This window comes from Lissotriton helveticus, chromosome 12 (assembly GCF_964261635.1).
Source record: "Lissotriton helveticus chromosome 12, aLisHel1.1, whole genome shotgun sequence".
Classification (NCBI taxonomy): Eukaryota; Metazoa; Chordata; class Amphibia; order Caudata; family Salamandridae; genus Lissotriton; species Lissotriton helveticus.
Window position 1 is genome coordinate 374,066,975 of NC_136073.1, and position 18,979 is coordinate 374,085,953.

An 18,979-nucleotide genomic window follows, 5' to 3' on the forward strand; every position below is an offset into this window, starting at 1 on the left:
GATACCATGTACTTTAGGTACATACCTGATTGGGTATTGGGTCACCTCTGTGAGCCCCTGTATAGTGTACCATAGGTACCCAGGGCATAGGTGCATCCAAGGCCTACCAGGGGCTGCAGCATGTATTATGCCACCCCTGGCTGGCCATCCAAACTGACACCACAGGCTGATCACTCAGCTTGGGTAAGGTGGTGTAATCATCCCTTACTTAGATATAGTATACCTTTATCTACCTTTTTATATAGACATATATACACCTATAAGTCACTCTTATTGTAGGCCTCGACAATCCTGGAGACAGAGTGCTTAGTTTTATGTGAGAGGGTGCCCTTGCATGAGCTGAGCCCCTCTGCAGCTTTCGGAACCATCTCCTTATAGCTGTTCTATGATATAGCAATACCATATACTCTTAAGTGCATTATAATCCGCGCGGTTAATGCTAACTTTGGTTTGGCTTTATCAAAACATGTCGTGAAAGGCACCCTCGCAGTTGTGCATTGGGGTACGAGAAGCCCCGGACCCGAGCGCCATTTGCACCGAAGCTCAGCCCTCCACACTCCACGAGTGCCATGTGAGGCTCGCTCTTGCATTTCAGATCAACTCGTCTTCCAGGTTGCTAGCCCGTTGGCTAGTGAGCCCTCTGAAGATGAACCTTTGAAACTAAACTGCTTTCCTTGTTGCTCCAGGCTTGCTCCAACTTCCCTGCAAAGGAGAAGCTCCCCAAACCTTGCTTGTCTGACCTGAAGCCAATCTTCACTTACCGCGTGGATTACATTTGCCAAGGCTTGTTGGGTCCAATCCGGATACAGATACCGCAGTCAACTAGATCCTTCGTGGGACAGCTCAAATCCAGCTCCTGGTCGTCGTCGTCACCTCCTGGTCCTCGTGGCTGCAGAGACAAGCTTCACCTCTTCACCTGAAATCAACTCGACATCGCCTGGTTCATTCCTGGTCGCTGGCTAGTGACCCAGACTTTGTCCCCTCTGCTTTCAGGTTCTTCAGTTCTTCGATCCACCCTTGGATCCACCCAGACACTCTTCCTTTGGCCGCCTGCAGCACTTCTTTTGCAGATCTCCATTGAAAGCATTGACGAAACCGGACCCGACACGAAAAGACACCTATGCACCCGGCTTCCCTGGGTGAGGTAACTCGAGTACTCCGGTGCTCCCGTGGGTATTGACTCTCCAAGTGTCCTAGTTTAGGGTTTTGTCATAGTCCATCCGGAAGTGCCCTAAAACAGTAACTTTGTAACTTCTTTGTTCTCCATTATAAGTCAATGGTAACTCGCGACTGTGTTTAGACACTGCTAGTCTACAAAAAGTGATGCCTAGGAAATAATAATAATAAATCTATTTCCAGGAAAGAGAAAAATGAATTATCTCTTCCTACTAGAATTAAATCTAATCTAAACCAATCTGTATATCATATTCATCTGAGGCCAAACTCGTGACACAAAAAGAACGTACTTAGTAGCTCTTATTTATTGTTATTCTGTTTTGATTACTGTTCTATTTTTTCATAGACCGAAAAACTTCATTTACTACATATACACAAACAAATACATATATATACATCAAATTTATATTCGTCACAAAGCTGTGCACAATAATTTACATTGACATACTGACACATATATTTTTAAACCTTTGTATGTATTATAGCCCCATTTTTTAACAAAAAGAATGCTTACTAAAATACGATGAGCATTCCTACACTACAAGATCTACCACAAAGCAAAAACAGGGGCCTAAAAGGTATTTATTATTTAAACCTTTCTTATTTGGGCACTCCTTCTTAAACTATTTTTGTAACATACATTTTTGGTGGTGTTATCTTGAAAAGGTCGACGCGTTTCAGCCCAATAACTATGAGCCTCATCAGGACAAGAGATATTGAAGGTCCGTCTATGGAATCAAAAACAATAAAAACATTTATATGTACATGTTTCCTAATATGAAGTACTCCATGGTGTTATTATAGAAACAGAGGGTATATTCTATATATACATCTTATATATGCACATATTTACAAATCTTCCTTAGAGTGGTCTGGCATGAAGAAATAACTAAAAAGCACCCAGGCAGAGTGAAGAATAAATCCAGAAGAAAAGTGTGTATTATTAGCAAGCATTAAAAAACTTTTTGGAAAAAAAGGGGGGTGATTAAGAATAGACCCCAACCAATAGTGCTGTCTGAGGGGCTAATGCCTATTTATACCGTGGTTTCCATCATCCTGTGTTTGAGGATTGCATATGATTCCTTCTGTTGGCGACAGCTATGAAAAAGTAAAGCGCTTTCAGTCTTATGCTTACAAAAAGTATTAATATACGTGCAGTCCTAAAAGCATCTGGCTCGGGTAAAGCTTACCAGGCGAAGCTCTGTATTTATGGTTCGCCGCTTCTATGTGTGTAGCAAATTGTTGGCAATTGAACGCCCGCGTTTTCTAAAAGTAAATATACATATATCATATAGATGGCGGGATAAAAATGGCATGCACAACAAGGGGAGAGGGAATATCTCACCTAGGATCTTACCCCGTTTTAGAAGTTCCAAATTGCACGCTTTGTTCGGGATCCCAAATATCCTCTGGCTTTCTAAAAACGAATACGAAGGCTACCAGAGGGTGGGAGCGAAGGGGGAAGGCTACTCAATTGAATATATTTTTTCTTTAAAGCCCTACAGAGGCCCGAACACTCACCTTCCTACTGCGAGTTTGCCTGTAGACAAAACGCCATTCTCTTTCCATCAACGTATGACAATTCACGTGATGCGGAATTTTAAATAAGCCTATATCGCGAACTGTGGCGAAACAAACAGGAGACTAAGGGTTCGCGTGTAGACAAAACGCCATTCTCTTTCCATCAACATGTGACAAATCACATGATGCGGAAGTTTAAATAAGTCAATGTCGCCAAGTATGGCGAAACACACAGGGGACTACCCTAAATATCACGTGGTGCATAAGTGGAATAGGACTTAAAAAGGTGACTTCAAAAAATGCCTGATAATAAAGGAAATGAATGTCTACTGGTACAATTCCATAGGGCTGATCGTACTAACCCAATGGATGTGTGTCCCGTCAAAAAAATGATACTTCTCATTATGACGTCGATCCCAGCTAGAAATGTATCAAACCAGTGTACCTCGTACAGAAAAAAAGGATAACGAATCACGATGAATAGAAATATAAGAATAAAGCAAAAATGATTGGAATAAAGAAAATCAAAATAGGTTAATCGGAAAATAAATCGACTTTATAAATAAGAAAAGTGCCACCACTCCTGACAATCTGAATAATTCAAGACATGCAGTCAGCTAAACAAATCTATCCTCACAGCCATTATTCCTTATATCAATGCCCAGATTTCATCTCTGTCATTCAGGCCAGATACCGCTGTATGATACTTTTCAATTAATCTCGCTTCCAATCGATTTAGTTTGATTTCAACTTTTTCCAGATTTGTTTTACCCAAGGTACATAAAACTGTCCATTCGATATCATTTTCTGAATGATTATTCGTTTGAAAATGATGAAGTGGGGCTCCCTGCACTTTGCATTTCACTCGTGATTTGTGTTGTAAAATACGTTTCTTCACGATTTGTGTAGTTTGTCCTATATAGAACCTATTGCAGGGACATTTAATACAGTAAACTCTATTTTTTGAGTTGCAATTAGAGAAAGTTCTCTGCTGGTGAATCTGGCCATTTCTATCAACCTCTTTTGAGTCTCTTGCATGCAGCACAGTTTTGACATCAATAGTGTCCTACTATCGGAGGTAAATTCAACAACCCTCTTAGATCTTTATTGATCGGATCTACCTTTCTTGCTGCTCTCACCAAATGTTGTCTCACATTTTTTCCTTTTTTTTTAACATGTTTTTATTGGTTTTACAACAAATAGCAAAGCAGCCTTCTGCACATACAAAGATGTCCATATCACTTTCTATTTGACAGATCTGACAGTAATTATTCAACTGCGCAGTCTCGTTTATTTTTTCCTTTTTTAAAAGCAAAAAGAGGTTTTGGAATACCTAAATGCTCAATCCAATTGTTTTGGATCCGTTGTTTTACTTTATTTGCTTTGGGATCATATGTGAGGACACACGTTAATGGAGTTTCTTTCTCTTTATTTTTTGGCACCAGAAGCACTTCTCTTGGTGTGTACCAAGCTCTTTTGAGAGCAACTTTAACCAATTTTTTCGGATAGCCCCGGGCCACTAGTTTATTTTTCAATATCTCGGCACTTTTAAAATAATCCTCCTTTTTGCTACAATTTCTCCTCACACGGAGAAATTGACCGTAAGGTAAATTCTCTTTTAGCGTGCGAGGATGACAACTCGAGAAATGTAGAAGTGTGTTCCGGTCTGTCGGTTTTGTGTACAGACTAACTTGTAAATGGTCATTTTCTTGTTCAATATATACATCCAAAAAACTAGGTCTATTTCGGTCACAGCACAGGATAAATTTACATTCCTGGGTTCTTGTATTTAACCAATTATGGAAGTCTTTTAACAAAAAGTCCTCTCTATTCCAGATCATAGAAATGTCATCTATATAGCGACACCAAAAATTCACCTGGTTCTTAAAGGGATTGGTGTCGATATATATCCATTTTTTCTCGAAATGGGCCATTACTAGGTTAGCTATCTCATGTGAAAAGCTACAACCCATAGCCACTCCAGATGTTTGCAAATATAGGTTGTCTTTGTGATTAAAAAAGTTATTCTTCAGTCAAATAGTAGCTAGTGATATTAAAAATTCTGTTGGTACCTGGTGAGGGCGATCTCGTAAATCTAGAACATGTCTCATTACTGCCAAAGCCTCATCTTGTGGTATGTTAGTATAAAGTGATTCAATATTAAAGGATACCAATAATTGGTTCTCCATATTATAAGGTAGATCTTCTATCTTTGATATCAAATCCATCGTATCTTTAATGTAAGATCGAGTCTCTTTGACCAGGGGAATCAAAAAAATATCTATGTATTTGGCCAAGGGTTCTAACATAGAGCCACACGCAGATACTATAGCCCTGCCCGGTCGGTTCGTAGTTGATTTATGAATCTTGGGCAGAACATAGATATTAGGTATTTTGTTCTGCTCACTGTTTAAAAAGTCAGATTCATTTTGGCATAGCCAACCTTGGTCTAGACCCTCCTTTGTGATGTCCTTTAAGTCTATCTGTAGGATTATTCTCCAATAGTCTATAGTGTATTGTGTTTGACAATTGTCTACTTACTTCTAAGTCATATTTATCTGAATCCCAAAGGACTATTCCGCCCCCTTTGTCCGCCGGCTTAATTATTAAGGACGGATGATTCGATAGATACTTAAGGGCGGCCCTTTCTGTTTTGCTACAATTTGCGTTGAAAAAAATCTTTTTTGATTGTAAAGTATCCAATTCACGGAGAACTAAATCTTCAAAGATTAAAATTTCTGCTGGTAATAGGACACTCCCTGGAATAAATTTAGATGTATATTAAACCACTTATATTGATCTGTTCTTGAGATTCACGTTCTAAGAAGAAAGCTTTTAATCTAACTTTTCTAAGAAAGTTGAGAATTTATATCTTAGTATCTATTGGGTTTTGCTTTGTAGTTGGCACGAATGAAAGGCCCTTAGGTAAGATGGATAATTCGGACTCTGTTGGTGAATAGTTAGACACATTGTAAATAGGTATAATGTTAATATTCTCAGCCCCTTTAGACATAATCCTATTTAACGTCTGTAGGTCTTCTTCCACGTGCGGAAGGGTTCGGATTCCTGATTTTGATATTGTTCTGTCTGTTGGTATTGCCCTTGTGGGGGGAACATTCCCACTTGCTGATTGTGCTAATTGTACCCTCTCCATCGAGTTCCTCCTCCCCTTGTACGAAACCAGCCTCTGCCTAAAAAAGGTGGATATGATCTTGGATATTGGGGATAAGGGTAATAACCACCGTGTGATCCTGGATCAGAATCTGAAGAACTCTCAGAGAATGTGATACATTTATTGCGCGATCTGCCTCTATACTGGAGATTCAATGAACTCGGATTGTTATTCTGGTAGAAGTCGTCTTTCAGAAAAGGATATACTTCATCCAGTTTGAAACGTTTGATATCTCTTGCTACTTTGGTAATTTTCAAATTTGTATTATGTACCGTAAAGTCCGCAATAGTTTTCTCCACTGATTCTAATAGTTGTTCAGAATCCTTAATGGTAGTATCTCCTAGTATTTCTTGTTCAAGTGCCTCAATCTCTTAGTTCTTCCTCGTTCAATCTTAGTGCTGTTTCTACTGATAAGGCCATCCAGTCAATTGAACATTTTGTTCCCACACCTCCGAACCTATTCAAATAGGTTTTATCTGTTATGAAAATTACAGGGATATTTTTAACTTGGAGTCCTACAGGGATGGTATTATTTTTCAGATGTTCAGATAGAACTTTTGCATGTAACTGAGTTCTAATATTTTTCTTTTTCAATTGTTTTAATTTTTCTATTTTATCCACATTAGCAGCTTGTGTTGCTGGCTGAGTACCACTCAATAATGATGGTGTTTTTTGCAAAATGGCACTGATTTCCTCTTCGCTGTACCTGACTGTTACAGGTTCTGACATATCCCAATATAATCAATACATTAAAAAGAATTTTTAGTGTATAGAAATCACAAATATACCACAGTGCTCCTATATATCCTTCAAATAAAGAATTCAACAAAAAAATATATATCTATATATATTCCCAAAACACATACATATGGTCAGTTTGGCAACAGCTGAATATTTTAAACTACTTAGTCAAAACAAAGACTGACGTAGTTTTTCTAACGACAAAAACCTCACACTGAAAGAAGTGTTATCACAAACTCTTTATAAAGAGGGGGTAACCCAAGTAACCCTATGGCACCTGGGTCGGGAAACTAGTCTACAAAAAGGGATGCCTAGGAAATAATAATAAATCTATTTCCAGGAAAGAGAAAAATGAATGATCTCTTCCTACTAGAATTAAATCTAATCTAAATCAATCGGTATTTCATGTTCATCTGAGGCCAAACTCATGACACAAAAAGAACGTACTTAGTAGCTCTTATTTATTGTTATTCTCTTTTGATTACTGTTCTATTTTTTCATAGACCGAAAAACTTCATTTACTACATATACACAAACAAACACATATATATACATCACATTTATATTCGTCACAAAGCTGTACACAATATTTACATTGACATACTAACACATATATTTTTTAATCTCAACCTTAACCTTTAGCCCCAGCGATTCCCTAGTCCTATTAACTATTTCTGAAGTGGTTCTTATACCACTTACTTAGTATATGGTTTGTGAGGCCCCTAGGGCATAACTGTATTTGTGCAACTTACAGTATGCTAATTGAGTAACTTGTGATGTATTTCGATCTCTGACCTCATAAAGAGTGCAGAGGGGTTGTGTTAAAAATAAATACATATATATTTGAGATATACCTTGTGTGGTGTCCTTTCATTTGGTATTCAAGGGATTATAATTGATAAAAAACAGCTTGCTTTACATGCTCTCTGAAGTTTTAGCCTAAGACTGCTGGTCCATGCTACCACTAGGATGGCTTGTCAATAAGGTTGACTTTACAACCACCATCAATAAGGGTCGTTTAGAGTGGTGCAACGTGCCCCCTAGTATAGTGGACATCATATGCCAGACTAACTTCTCACACCAGATAAGTCTTTTTCAGGTGATGAAGAAAAGTCTGTTGCTTGTCCTTTGAAAGTTATTTGTACTGGTGTCATTTCAGGTTCGCTGGGATTCTCAGAAATCATATCAAAGTTAATGAAACTGCCAGAGGCAGATCTGTCAATGGTTGGAAATTGCATCAGGATTCGTTGAAATTGCTGGAACCAGTTGATCACTTGTTACTTCGTTGTAGACAGGTGCATCAGGACGAACTGTTATTTGGGTTTCAAGAGGAACGAGTTCCATAGCATTGTTGCTTAGTCCTTCATTTCTCACTGTAGAATGTTCAAAGGTGATGAGTCTCTCAGTTTGAATCTCTTGGATTGTAGCTAGAGGAATGTGTCTGCTACCTTGTCGGAGTTCACTTGGCCTACTGCTTAGTATCGGCCACATAGTGTGGTATGATCAGGTCGATGGACACAAATCTTTTCTCCTTTTTACCAACAAGGGGCGGCAAAAGTACTTATCTTAAAGAAACAGGTTAGTGTTAGATTCCTTATCTTAGAATATCCACAGGCGTCAGACTGGATCCGGAAAGTTTTTGTCAGCAGTAACCCTGCGCGTCGGTAGGCGTCGTGTGTGGCTCCGCGTCCGTCGTCGGCGTCGTGATCGCCGGAATGATGTCGTCTGAGTACTTAGCTGCCGCCCTCGTACGCTGACGTCAGTTCTTCTTTTGTCCGCGCCAGCAAGGGCAGATCCGGGAAGAGCAGTACTCTAGTAATTTTTTGACAAACTTTTTTGATCACTTTTCGAATCGACCTTCGACTCGCGGTGCCACTAGGGATCCCTGGTTTTAAACCTTGCGAGGCCTGTCACCGCCTGATGTCGGTGACTGACCCCCACCGTCGGTGCCTTTATTGCCTCGGGCCGACCATGATGTACAAGTTGTGCCCCGACTGCCGGGCCTTGACCTCGAAGGCTAGACGGGAGCGGTCCCATAAGCTGCTCGAGCTCCGGCAGTCGGCTCCACGCCGCTCGAGGTCCCGGCCGAGGAGGAAGTCGAGGGACCAGTCGCGGAGCCGCAGTCATCGCCGCTCGACGAGTCACCCCTACTCGTCGAGCTCCAAGTCCTCGGGTAAGTCGAGGCATTCGAAAAAGAAGTCGAAGAGCCGTCATCGCTCTTCCGACTCCGCCGAAGCTCGAGCGCCGCGTCCTAGGGTTTGGGCGACACCGCCCGCGCGGCTCTGTCGGAGCTGCAGGCGCCGCGTCCAGCTCCATACCCGCCGGTCCCTGGGCTGCACGCGACGCCGGAGGAGATAAGTGTGAGAAGTTGGCCTGATATATGATGTTTACTAGTTCTAGTGATCACCTTGTATCAGTCCAAACAACCCCTATGGTGATTGGTGGTAAGTCAACCTTATAGACCAGCTATCCTAATGGTAGCATGGACAAAGCAGTCTTAGGCTAAACTCTTTTGGCATGTGAAGCCAGCTGTTTTACCACATTTAACCCCTTGAATACCAGATGAAAGGACACCACACAGGTTGTTATGAAAATAAACAGTATATTTATTAATAACAAACACCTCTGAACTCTTTATGAGATCAGAGGGCTAAGCACATGACAATCTCTTAGGAAAAATACGATAAGTTGCACAAAATTACAATGGTGCCCTAGGGGCACGACAAACCATATACTAAGTAAATGGTATAAGGAAATCGATAGAGGAAATGAATATGCCCAGAGGCTGTAGGATCGCTGGCACTACACTACCCTAACCTGAGGTAAGTAGCAGGAGGCCCACGGGACGCGTGTGCAGAGTGTGAACTCACACGCGAGATGCGGAACAAAGTCAATGGGCAGAACAAATTACGAAAAGGTAAGTAAAAGACAGTTCCTACTAGTTGCGACTAAAACGACTGGATACCTGGACACTAGGAGAGTCAATCTACCTATGAGCACCGAAATGCTCTCGTTACCTCACCCACGGGCTGCGGGTGCATAGGTGTGAAAGTATGTCGGGTTTCGGCGTTGAAGTCAATGGAGCCTTGAAGAAAAGATGCTGCAGGCGACCAGGAGGAAGATGTCCGGTGCGATCCAAGGGTGGATAGAGGAAGAAGAGGACCTGAAAGCAGAGGGGACAGTGTTCAAAGTCACTAGCCAGTGACCGGTGTGGAACCAGGAAGGAACCAGATGCTGTTGTCGCGATCAGGTGAAGAGTGGACGCTTGTCTCTGCAGCCACGTGGACCAGGAGGTGTCTTCGACGACCAGGATGGAGGCACGAGCTGTCCCAAGCAGGCTCTCGCTGTTGGCGGTGTCGGATCCGGATTTGGAGTCAACAGGCCTTGGCAAAGGCAACCCACGCGGTGGAAACGGCGTCTGGTGCGGACCAGGAGGGTCCGGGGTGCTCCTCTTTTGGAAGGGAGCAAGGGCCAGTCTGGAGCAACCAGACCAGCAGTGTAGACTTCAAGGATCGTCGTCTAGGAGGCCACTAGCCAGCCGGCAAGTGACCAGAGAACGCGTCGAGCAGCAATCAAGCAAAAGGACCCCACGCAGATCTCGTGGACGCTGGGGGGCTGGTCTTCGGTGCAGGAGCTGCTCGGGGCTGGGGCTTCTCAATCCCCAAAGCACTTACTTGAGGATGCCTCAGAAGTCGTGCTGGAAGCGAAGTGCAGTTTCTTCAAGATGGCCGGTCCCACGTGTCTCGTCGCACCCACGGGTCTCAGCTGTGCTGCAGATGTGGGTAGAGGTCGGAGAGGTCTGGCAGTACGGGTCTCGTCGGGCTCTGAAGTCTGGTCCCGGCAGGAAGGACGACAAAGAGAACCGCTAGGACGCTTGATGGTGCCTGCATTTGCAGTGTGGACACTCCTTGCCCACAAGGGAGATTCTTCAGTCTTCTGTGGAGCAGAACGTCGAAGTCCAGAGTTTCTTCTTGTAGAGTAGTTTAGGATAAATCTAATTTGGAATGGGACCAGCTCCTACCTTTATCCTGCTAAAGGGGGCTGTACTGCTGACTAGGTCGCTCCCATGGGTGGGACCAGGAAGGGGGGTGGTTACACCCCCTATCCTTTGTCCGGTTTCGCGCCAGAGCTGGGGCTGGAGTGCCCCAGCAACTGGTTTGAACCGGGGTATGCACAGGGACACCTTGTGTGCCCCAGGCATGTCTCATTCCTTTCAGCCCTCCCTACCTCAATACACAAAATCCTGTCTGGGGTGGTGCTAGCACCTCCCAAGGCAGGAAACCCTTTGTCCAGGCCTCCCTCGCTGGAAGGACTCCCAGCAGCAGGAGGTCAGACTTGTGTCTGTGGTGGCAGCATCCATTTTGTGATGCTGAGGCTTCGTTTAACTTTAACCGGGGTTCACAGTTACATACATGTCGTGTCCCTCTAAAAGGGTGGAATGCTACCCCCGTCGCCATAATTGGCGAGGGGGTAGTATTCCAATTCGTATGACACCTTACTCGACATGTTTTGATAATGCTATACCAAAGTTAGCATTCAACCGCGAGGATTATAATGCACTTAAGAGTATATGGTATAGCGTTATCATGGAACAGCTATTAGGACTTGGTTCCGCAAGCTGCAGACAGGCTCAGCTCATGCTAGAGCACCATCTCACATAATGCCATAGGAGTGACTGATAGGAATATATGTGTCCATTTTAGGGTTAGATATAGGTATACTATATCTATAGCAAAGGGTGATTACACCACCTTGCCCCAGCTGTCTTACCAGCCAATTGTGTCTGTTTAGATGGCCAGCCAGGGGTGGCATAATATATGCTTCAGCCCCTGGTAGGCCCTGAGTACACCTATGCCCTGGGTACCTAAGGTACACTGTACAGGGACTGATAAGGTGGCCCAGTACCAATTGGTAAATGCACCTAAAGTACATGGATGTCAATTTAGAGAGAGAACAGCTAGGCTGTGGGTCTGATTAGCAGGCCCACAGCCAGGGAAAGTCGTAAACCAGTGAAGCAAAAAGCAAAATTCTGGGGTGACCATAGGATTGCAGACCCTACTCTCCTACAATAAGTGCTTTCGTCATGGCCATGAGGTCGCACTTCACTCCATCGGAACCTGCCGAGGCGCCTTCGGGCCCCGCGGGACCAACTGGGAGCCCTAGCGGGCCGGTGGCTCCCGCCCCGGCGCCGTCAGGTGCTTCGGCACCGTGGTCGACTCCGGTCACGACGCCGCAGGATCCAGGCCTGGATCCGGGTCGCGCCAGTCGACCTCACGACTTCTCCGCTGGCGCCGACCCCAAGGGTGTCGCTCCCGGTGCCGTGCTCCGACAACGTTGACCCCAGTTTCAGCCACGGTCCGGCGTCGGACCGGCGTCGTCTCCGACGTCGATGGGTGAGGCCTTCACCTACGACCCGGCTCCATAATTTTTGCCTGTTTATCAGGAGATGGATGATGAGGAGGACTGGGAGGGGTCTGAGGACCCTCTGGCTCAGCAGTGCCAGTTGAGCCAGGACTTGGCAGAAGAGCTGGGGGAGGCCAGTGGTCTGGACACTTCGCCCTACACTGGATTCGTCTCTCCTCCCTCCGTGGCTTCGGAGGAGGGGGCTGCTTACAGCGTGGTGTTGCCTCTATATAATAAGGGGTTTTCCCTCTATAACCCAAAGAGCATCTGGGAAAAATATATATCAACACACAAAGTGACACTATGGGACCAATTAATTCTAATAATTGTTCAGGATAGGTTTATGAATTACCCATCCAACCTGAGAACTTCATCTAGATTAAATCTTTACAATTTATTTTGTCACTTACTGCCCATTACCTCAACAAATCAATTATATCCAACGGATATGTATTTCTCTTTTTGAATTTTGTTTTATTTATTCCAAAACATTTTTTTGTTGTATCTTCATTTACTTCACATACTTACTCTTTTTGTGCTATACGTATAAAATTATACTATTTACATATCTATCACACAAACAATTTACCGAAACATCTACAAAGAAAAATAGAAATGAAAATTTAAACATTCACATATAGTTTCACAATAGCCCCTCTTATTTGTATGGATGCTCTATATCATGTTATCTCGAGAGCATTTCTCAAAAATACAGGTACACCTTATTCGTGCAGTATTAAAGAAATCAGTAATTTTGATCCTTCTACTTCGTACTGCTGATTATTATTTGTCATCAAATCTAAATTCAAAGGGTGTCCGTTCCAACGGTTGTCGACGCGTTTCAGCCCCTTAATTTCTGGGCCTCATCAGGACTAGGGCTTAAGCATTAACACACAAAGTGTGCTGCACCTAAAACATCAAGAAAGTACTATTTATTATCCACATATCCATATGGTATTCTCTAAATCAGGTAATTCATGCCGGACCCATATATACCTCATGTGTAACCCTGTTTGTACAAAACCACAACATACATTGTATCCTGGAGTGACGGCCAGTAGGGCTCCGACACACGTGTCCCTGGGTGCACTTATCCTACATACCACCAATGTGTATAAACAATTAAATACCTCAATAGTCCTACCACATCAATCTCTATAAACCAAGTGCCCAAAGTGCAACCATCCGAATGAGTGACATTAAGACACTCGAATAGAACTGTTTCTAAACCTACCGATTCGATAGTTAAAATCTCGAATATATGTCGGTAGTAGCGGTTCAACACCTATATAAGGTTGTAGCCCTTCCACTGTACTTCTCTATATTGAAAATGGGGACTCTCATTCACCTTTCGAATGGCAAAAAAGACAAAAAAACAGAGAGGGTGAATCAGGGAAAAAGGCAGAGGCAAACAACACATACACACACAGTAGCACAGAGATGATTTAAATATAATGTCCCTGTATTAGGTCTATTCATAACACAGATTCTCCTAAAGATCAAACTGAATAATATTTAATAATGGCCAACTCACTTATGAGCGTCTGACGTCATCATATCCATCTTTATCGCTTCAATTATAGTGACTATGCTCCATCATGCGCAGACTAGACAATACCTATAAACTTCCTGCAAGACAGAGCCAGCGGGTCAAGCGTTAGATTTAATTTAATTCTCCAAGGGTGTTTTTATCACTTTTAACACGCATAAGCAGTATCAACTTATTGTGAACCGCGCTTACCTTAAAGGTGCTTTCATGCGCGGCCGTGCTCACGCCTAATCAACACTCTCCACTTCCGCGTTGTAGCCGGTGTTGAACACAGCGGCCAAGGCCCTGTCGCGGCCGTGACGACTAACCTCCTCACTGAGGTTCTCAAACCGCAGGCAAGCTCCTCGGAGCCTCTACTGCCGTTTAACGAAGCCCTCACCGACTTTCTGATGGGCACCTGGTCCAAGCCCTCCACAGGCCTCCCTGTGGATCGGAACGTGGCACGACGCCACCTCCCAGCTCCGAGCGACCCCTGCTTTCTGTCCGTTCACCCCAGCCCGAGAGCCTAGTGATCCAGGCCTCTACGTCCCAGACCGCAATCCCGACCGCTCCTCGGGATCGGGAATCCAAAAGGTATGATCAGTTTGGGAAGAAACTGTTCTCCTCTCTGAGTTTGGGGCTCCGGTCTGTCAACACCGCCTACCTTTTGGGCCGTTACACCAACTCTCTGTGGGATACGGTTGCGGAGGTGCTGCCACAGTGCCCGAAGGAGGCCCGGACACGGCTCGCCCAAGCCCTGGCGGAAGGGCGGGATGCAGCACACTACTCCATCCGGCATGGACTTGACACCACGGACTCGCTGGGTAGGGCAATTGCAACGACAGTGGCGGTTCGCTGCCACGCCTGGCTGAGGTCTGCCTACTTTTCGGGGGATGTTTAAGCCAAGCTTATGGACATGCCCTTTGATGGCCATCGCCTTTTTGGCGCCAAAGCGGATAGTGCGCTGGAGAGTTTTAAGGACTCCAGGGCTACGGCCAAGTCCTTGGGCCTAGGCCAATGCCAGCAAACTTCCGCTTTTCACCCCTTTTGTGGCCAAGGAAGGGGCGCCCCCACATGTTCAGCAAGCCACAGGCCGCAGAACCAGTCTCAGCGCGGTCGCTGACGTGTTTACCGCCATGGCGGTTCCGGGGGACACCAGCAGGGTCAGTCCACACCCGCCTCCGCAGCATCTGACTCTAAGCCTCCCTAGTCCGGCATTTCAGGCCCATTCGACGCCAGTGGGGGGCAGGGTACACCATCAACTCCCCCACTGGCATACCATAACGTCGGACAGGTGGGTGCTGCAAATCGTCCGAAGGGGCTACTCCCGCCCCTTCGAGGCAACCCCTCCAGCCATGCCACCGCAGTACCACCGCATGTCGGGGGCTCACTTGCAGCTTCTGCAGGAGGAAGTTACGGCCCTCTTGGCCAAGGGGCCATCGAGCGAGTTCCTGGGCCAGAAGTAGGACATGGTTGCTATTCCCACTACTTTCTCGTACCCAAGAAGGGCAAAGGAGGCCTATGCCCTATCTTGGACCTAGAGAGCGTCGACGGCTTCCTCCGGAAGGAGAAGTACAAGATGCTGTTTTTTGCTCAGGTCCTAGCTGCCCTGGAACCAAGAGACTGGATGGTAGCGTTGGACTTGCAGGACGCGTATTTCCACATCCCCGTCCTGCCGGCCCACCGGCGCTACCTGCGGTTCACGGTAGGCCACAAGCGCTTTCAGTTTACAGTGCTCCCCTTCGGCCTTACCAGCGCCCCTCAGGTGTTCTTGAAAGTGATGGCGGTGGTCACAGCTCATCTGCGTAGATCAGGGGTGTCAGTCTTCCCCTATCTCGACGACTGGTTGTTGAAGACGGGCTCGCCCCAACAGTTGTCTCCCACCTCCAGACTAGGGCCGACCTCCTGCACTCGCTGGGGTTCTCCATCAATGTGCCAAAGTCACACCTGTGCCCCTCTCACAAGCTCCTTTTCATCAGGGTGGTTCTGGACTCAGCGCAGTTCGGGTTTATCCCCCCGAACAGCGGGCTCGGGATATTCAGGCTCTGATTCCGATCTTTCAGTCTTTATCCCGAGTCTCGCTCACAAACCACGATCGGGTCAGCGGCAGATCTCTCTCCCTTTCCCAACTGGAGCACACAGTAGTGACAGATGCGTCCCTCCTGGGATGGGGAGGCCACATGGGAGAGAGGGAGATCAGAGGCCTCTGGTCTCTGGCAGAGTCCCGGCTCCATATCAACATTCTGGAGCTGCGGGCGATCCTTCTTGCACTGAAGGCATTCCTTCCCTCTGTCCGGGGAAGTGTAGTGCAGGTGTTCACGGACAACACGACCGCAATGTGGTACTGCAACAAACAGGGCGGGGTGTGGTCGTGGACCCTTTGTCAGGAGGCTCTGCGCCTCTGGCAATGGCTGGAACACCAGGGTGTCACCCTGGTGGTTCAACACCTGGCAGGTTCCCTGAACGCCAAGGCGGACAAACTCAGCCGCGGGTGCATGATGGATCACGAATGGCGTCTAAACTCTGAAGTGGCGCAAGGTCTCTTTCAGCAGTGGGGAGAGCCTTGGTTAGATCTATTCGCCACCGAAGAGAACACGCAATGTCATCTGTTCTGCGCGTTGGAATTTCCAAGGCGGCACTCGGTCTGCGACGCTGTTCGTTTCGAGTGGAGCTGTGGTCTGTTGTACGCCTTTCCGCCTATACCACTTCTACCCAGAGTCCTGAAGAAGATCAGGTGAGACCAGGCCCAAGTCATCCTTGTGGCCCCGGACTGGGCACGAAGATACTGGTATCCCAAGCTACTCAGCATGTCTGTCGATCCCCCGATTCGTCTGCCTCTTCAGGAGGACCTTCTGTTGCAGCAGCAGGGGACGTTCCTCCACCCGAACCTGTCCAGTCTCCACCTACTTGCGTGGAGATTGAGCGGCGGCAGTTGAGGCCATTTGACTTGCCTTCTGAAGTTTGTGATGTGATTCTGGCAGCCAGGTGTCCCTCCACGAAAACAGTATACGCCTGCAGGTGGAACATATTTCTGGCATGGTGCACAGCAAAGGCTGTGGATTCACTCTCTGCCCCCGTTTCAGAGGTTCTCCTCTTCCTCCTTTCTCTTGCCCAGCAGGGCTCTGCTCTGGGCACGATCAAGGGCTATCTCTCGGCCATTTCGGCCATCTTGAGGCTTCCTGATCAGCCTTCTCTTTTCAAGTCCCCTATTGTAAATAGATTCTTGAAAGGCATCACGCACATGTTTCCTCCTGTTCCTTTCGTGATGCCTCAGTGAGACTTGAACCTTGTTCTAACCTATCTGATGTGCACTCCTTTCGAGCCACTTCATAACTGTCCTCTTCGTCTTCTGACCCTTAAGACTGTATTCCTGGTTGCCATCACCTCTGCCAGGTGAGTGAGTGAGCTCCAGGCTCTATCTTCTAAGCCTCCTTTCCTTTTTGTCCATCCGGACAAAGTTGTTTTAAAAACTCGTCCTTCTTCCCTGCCCAAGGTGGTTACGGCCTTTCACATCAGGCAGTCCATCACCTTGCCCACCTTCTTTCCGCCTCCGCATTCTTCGAAAGAGGAAGAGAGGCTCCACCGTTTGGACCCAAAACGTGCGCTCTCCTTCTACCTTGATCGCACACGCCAGTTCCGGGTGGATGACCAGCTCTTTGTTGGTTACGTAGGCGGGAAGAAGGGACGGGCGGTGCACAAACGGACCATCTCTCGGTGGGTCGTGTTGTGCATCAAGGTCTGTTACTCCTTGGCTAGAAAGGAGCCCCCTGTTGGGCTGAGGGCCCATTCCACTCGGGCCATGGCGGCTACTTCTGCCCTAGGTCAGGGAGTCCCCTTGCAGGACATCTGTCAGGCAGCTATGTGGGCCTCGCTGCACACGTTTGATAGACACTACTGCCTGGACAGCCAAGTCCGGAGAGATGGCTTTTTCTGCCGTTCCGTTCTCCAGGACTTTCTGGTGTGATCTTGGTTCGCAGACCCACCACCTGGGTTGGTATTGCTGGGGTATCTATTCTAAGGTAAGGAATCTAACACTAACCTGTTTCTTTCAGATGCACAAGTTACTTACCTTCGGTAACGATATATCTGTAAGAAATAGTAGTTAGTGTAAGATTCCTTACCGCCCCACCCAACCTCCCCGTTTTGCGAACCGATATCTAGGTTAAGGTATTTTCCCTTTGAGGGCCATAGTTTTTATGGCACCAGTTCCTGGCGCCGAAAGCTATGTACAGGAACTGATGTCAGCACGCAAGGGCGGCGTCTAAGTACTCCCACTACGTCATACCGACGATCACGACGCCGACGGCGGTCGCGGAGGCGCAGATGACGCCTTCCGACGCGCTGGGTTACTGCTACGCAAAACTTTGCGGATCCAGTCTGACGCCTGGGGATTTTCTAAGGTAAGGAATCTAACACTATCTACTGTTTCTTACAGATACATCGTTACCGAAGGTAAGTAACTTGTGCATTTGATTGTAAAGGATCAGTCTTACGAGCACCACAGCAGGCCACACATTTTTCCCAGCGTCTGGCAAAAATGAATGTTGTGGACGGGCACCTGGTAGTATGGATATCATTCAGCAATGCAGGCGGCATATCAAATGCAGTCATTTGCTGCTACTCAGTATCTCAGATTCAAAATTATATATTACATTTGGATATGAAAGAAAATTATAGATGATAGGATGGGTAATGATTATTGTGCAAAACATCTTTGCCCTGAGTATGAAAGCACCTCTTATTCTACCATATATTTTGCCTTTTCAAACTTCATTAACTGCATTAGGAAGGTCATCAGATTCTATGAAAAACAGTTCCCTCATTTCAGAAATGTTAAGGAATGTACTGCCAGTACTTCCATGATTTCAAAACAGGGACATTTTGGTAAAAAAAGAAAAATTGTGGAAGCTGTAACCACATCAAAATAGTTCCACACTTTAATCAAATTCATTTAAAGTGCATATTACAGGATGCATACTTTAACATTCCAGTTACCAGAAAACAGTGAAAGTTTTTTTTCTTCATTGTGGAAAAGATCATTATAAATACAAAGCCTTGCTGTGTGGGCTAAAGTGAGCATTCAAATTTCATGGCTCTGGTGGTGGCAGCCAACCTCAGGCTGAACATTTTCATCTACTCCCATCTTGGACGATTGATTAAAGCTTTGTTATTTTAACAACTCTTTCTTGCAACAATCTCTCTTCAAAATATTATAGAGCTACACTTAAATCATTCCAAATCGTCATTGACCTCTAAAGCATCTCTGATTGCAGTTGAAGGAAAGGTGCATCTTTCAGCGGAGCAACTATTATGTATCGAGGAACATATTTGGATGAATAATTCTACCTTACAAGCCATAGTACATCAGAGCAAATACAATCTAATTAAATATGAAAACCTGTTGCTTGTTTGAATATATCCCTCACTTAGAATTCCGG

At 45.6% G+C, this 18,979-nt stretch overlaps 1 protein-coding gene across 4 annotated transcripts in view; it reads left to right on the top strand.

Moving 5' to 3' along the window:
• Positions 1 to 18,979, top strand: part of TDRD12 (tudor domain containing 12) — a 3,388,409-nt gene that overhangs the window by 3,257,776 nt on the left and 111,654 nt on the right. The gene's annotated exons all lie outside the window — the stretch shown is intronic.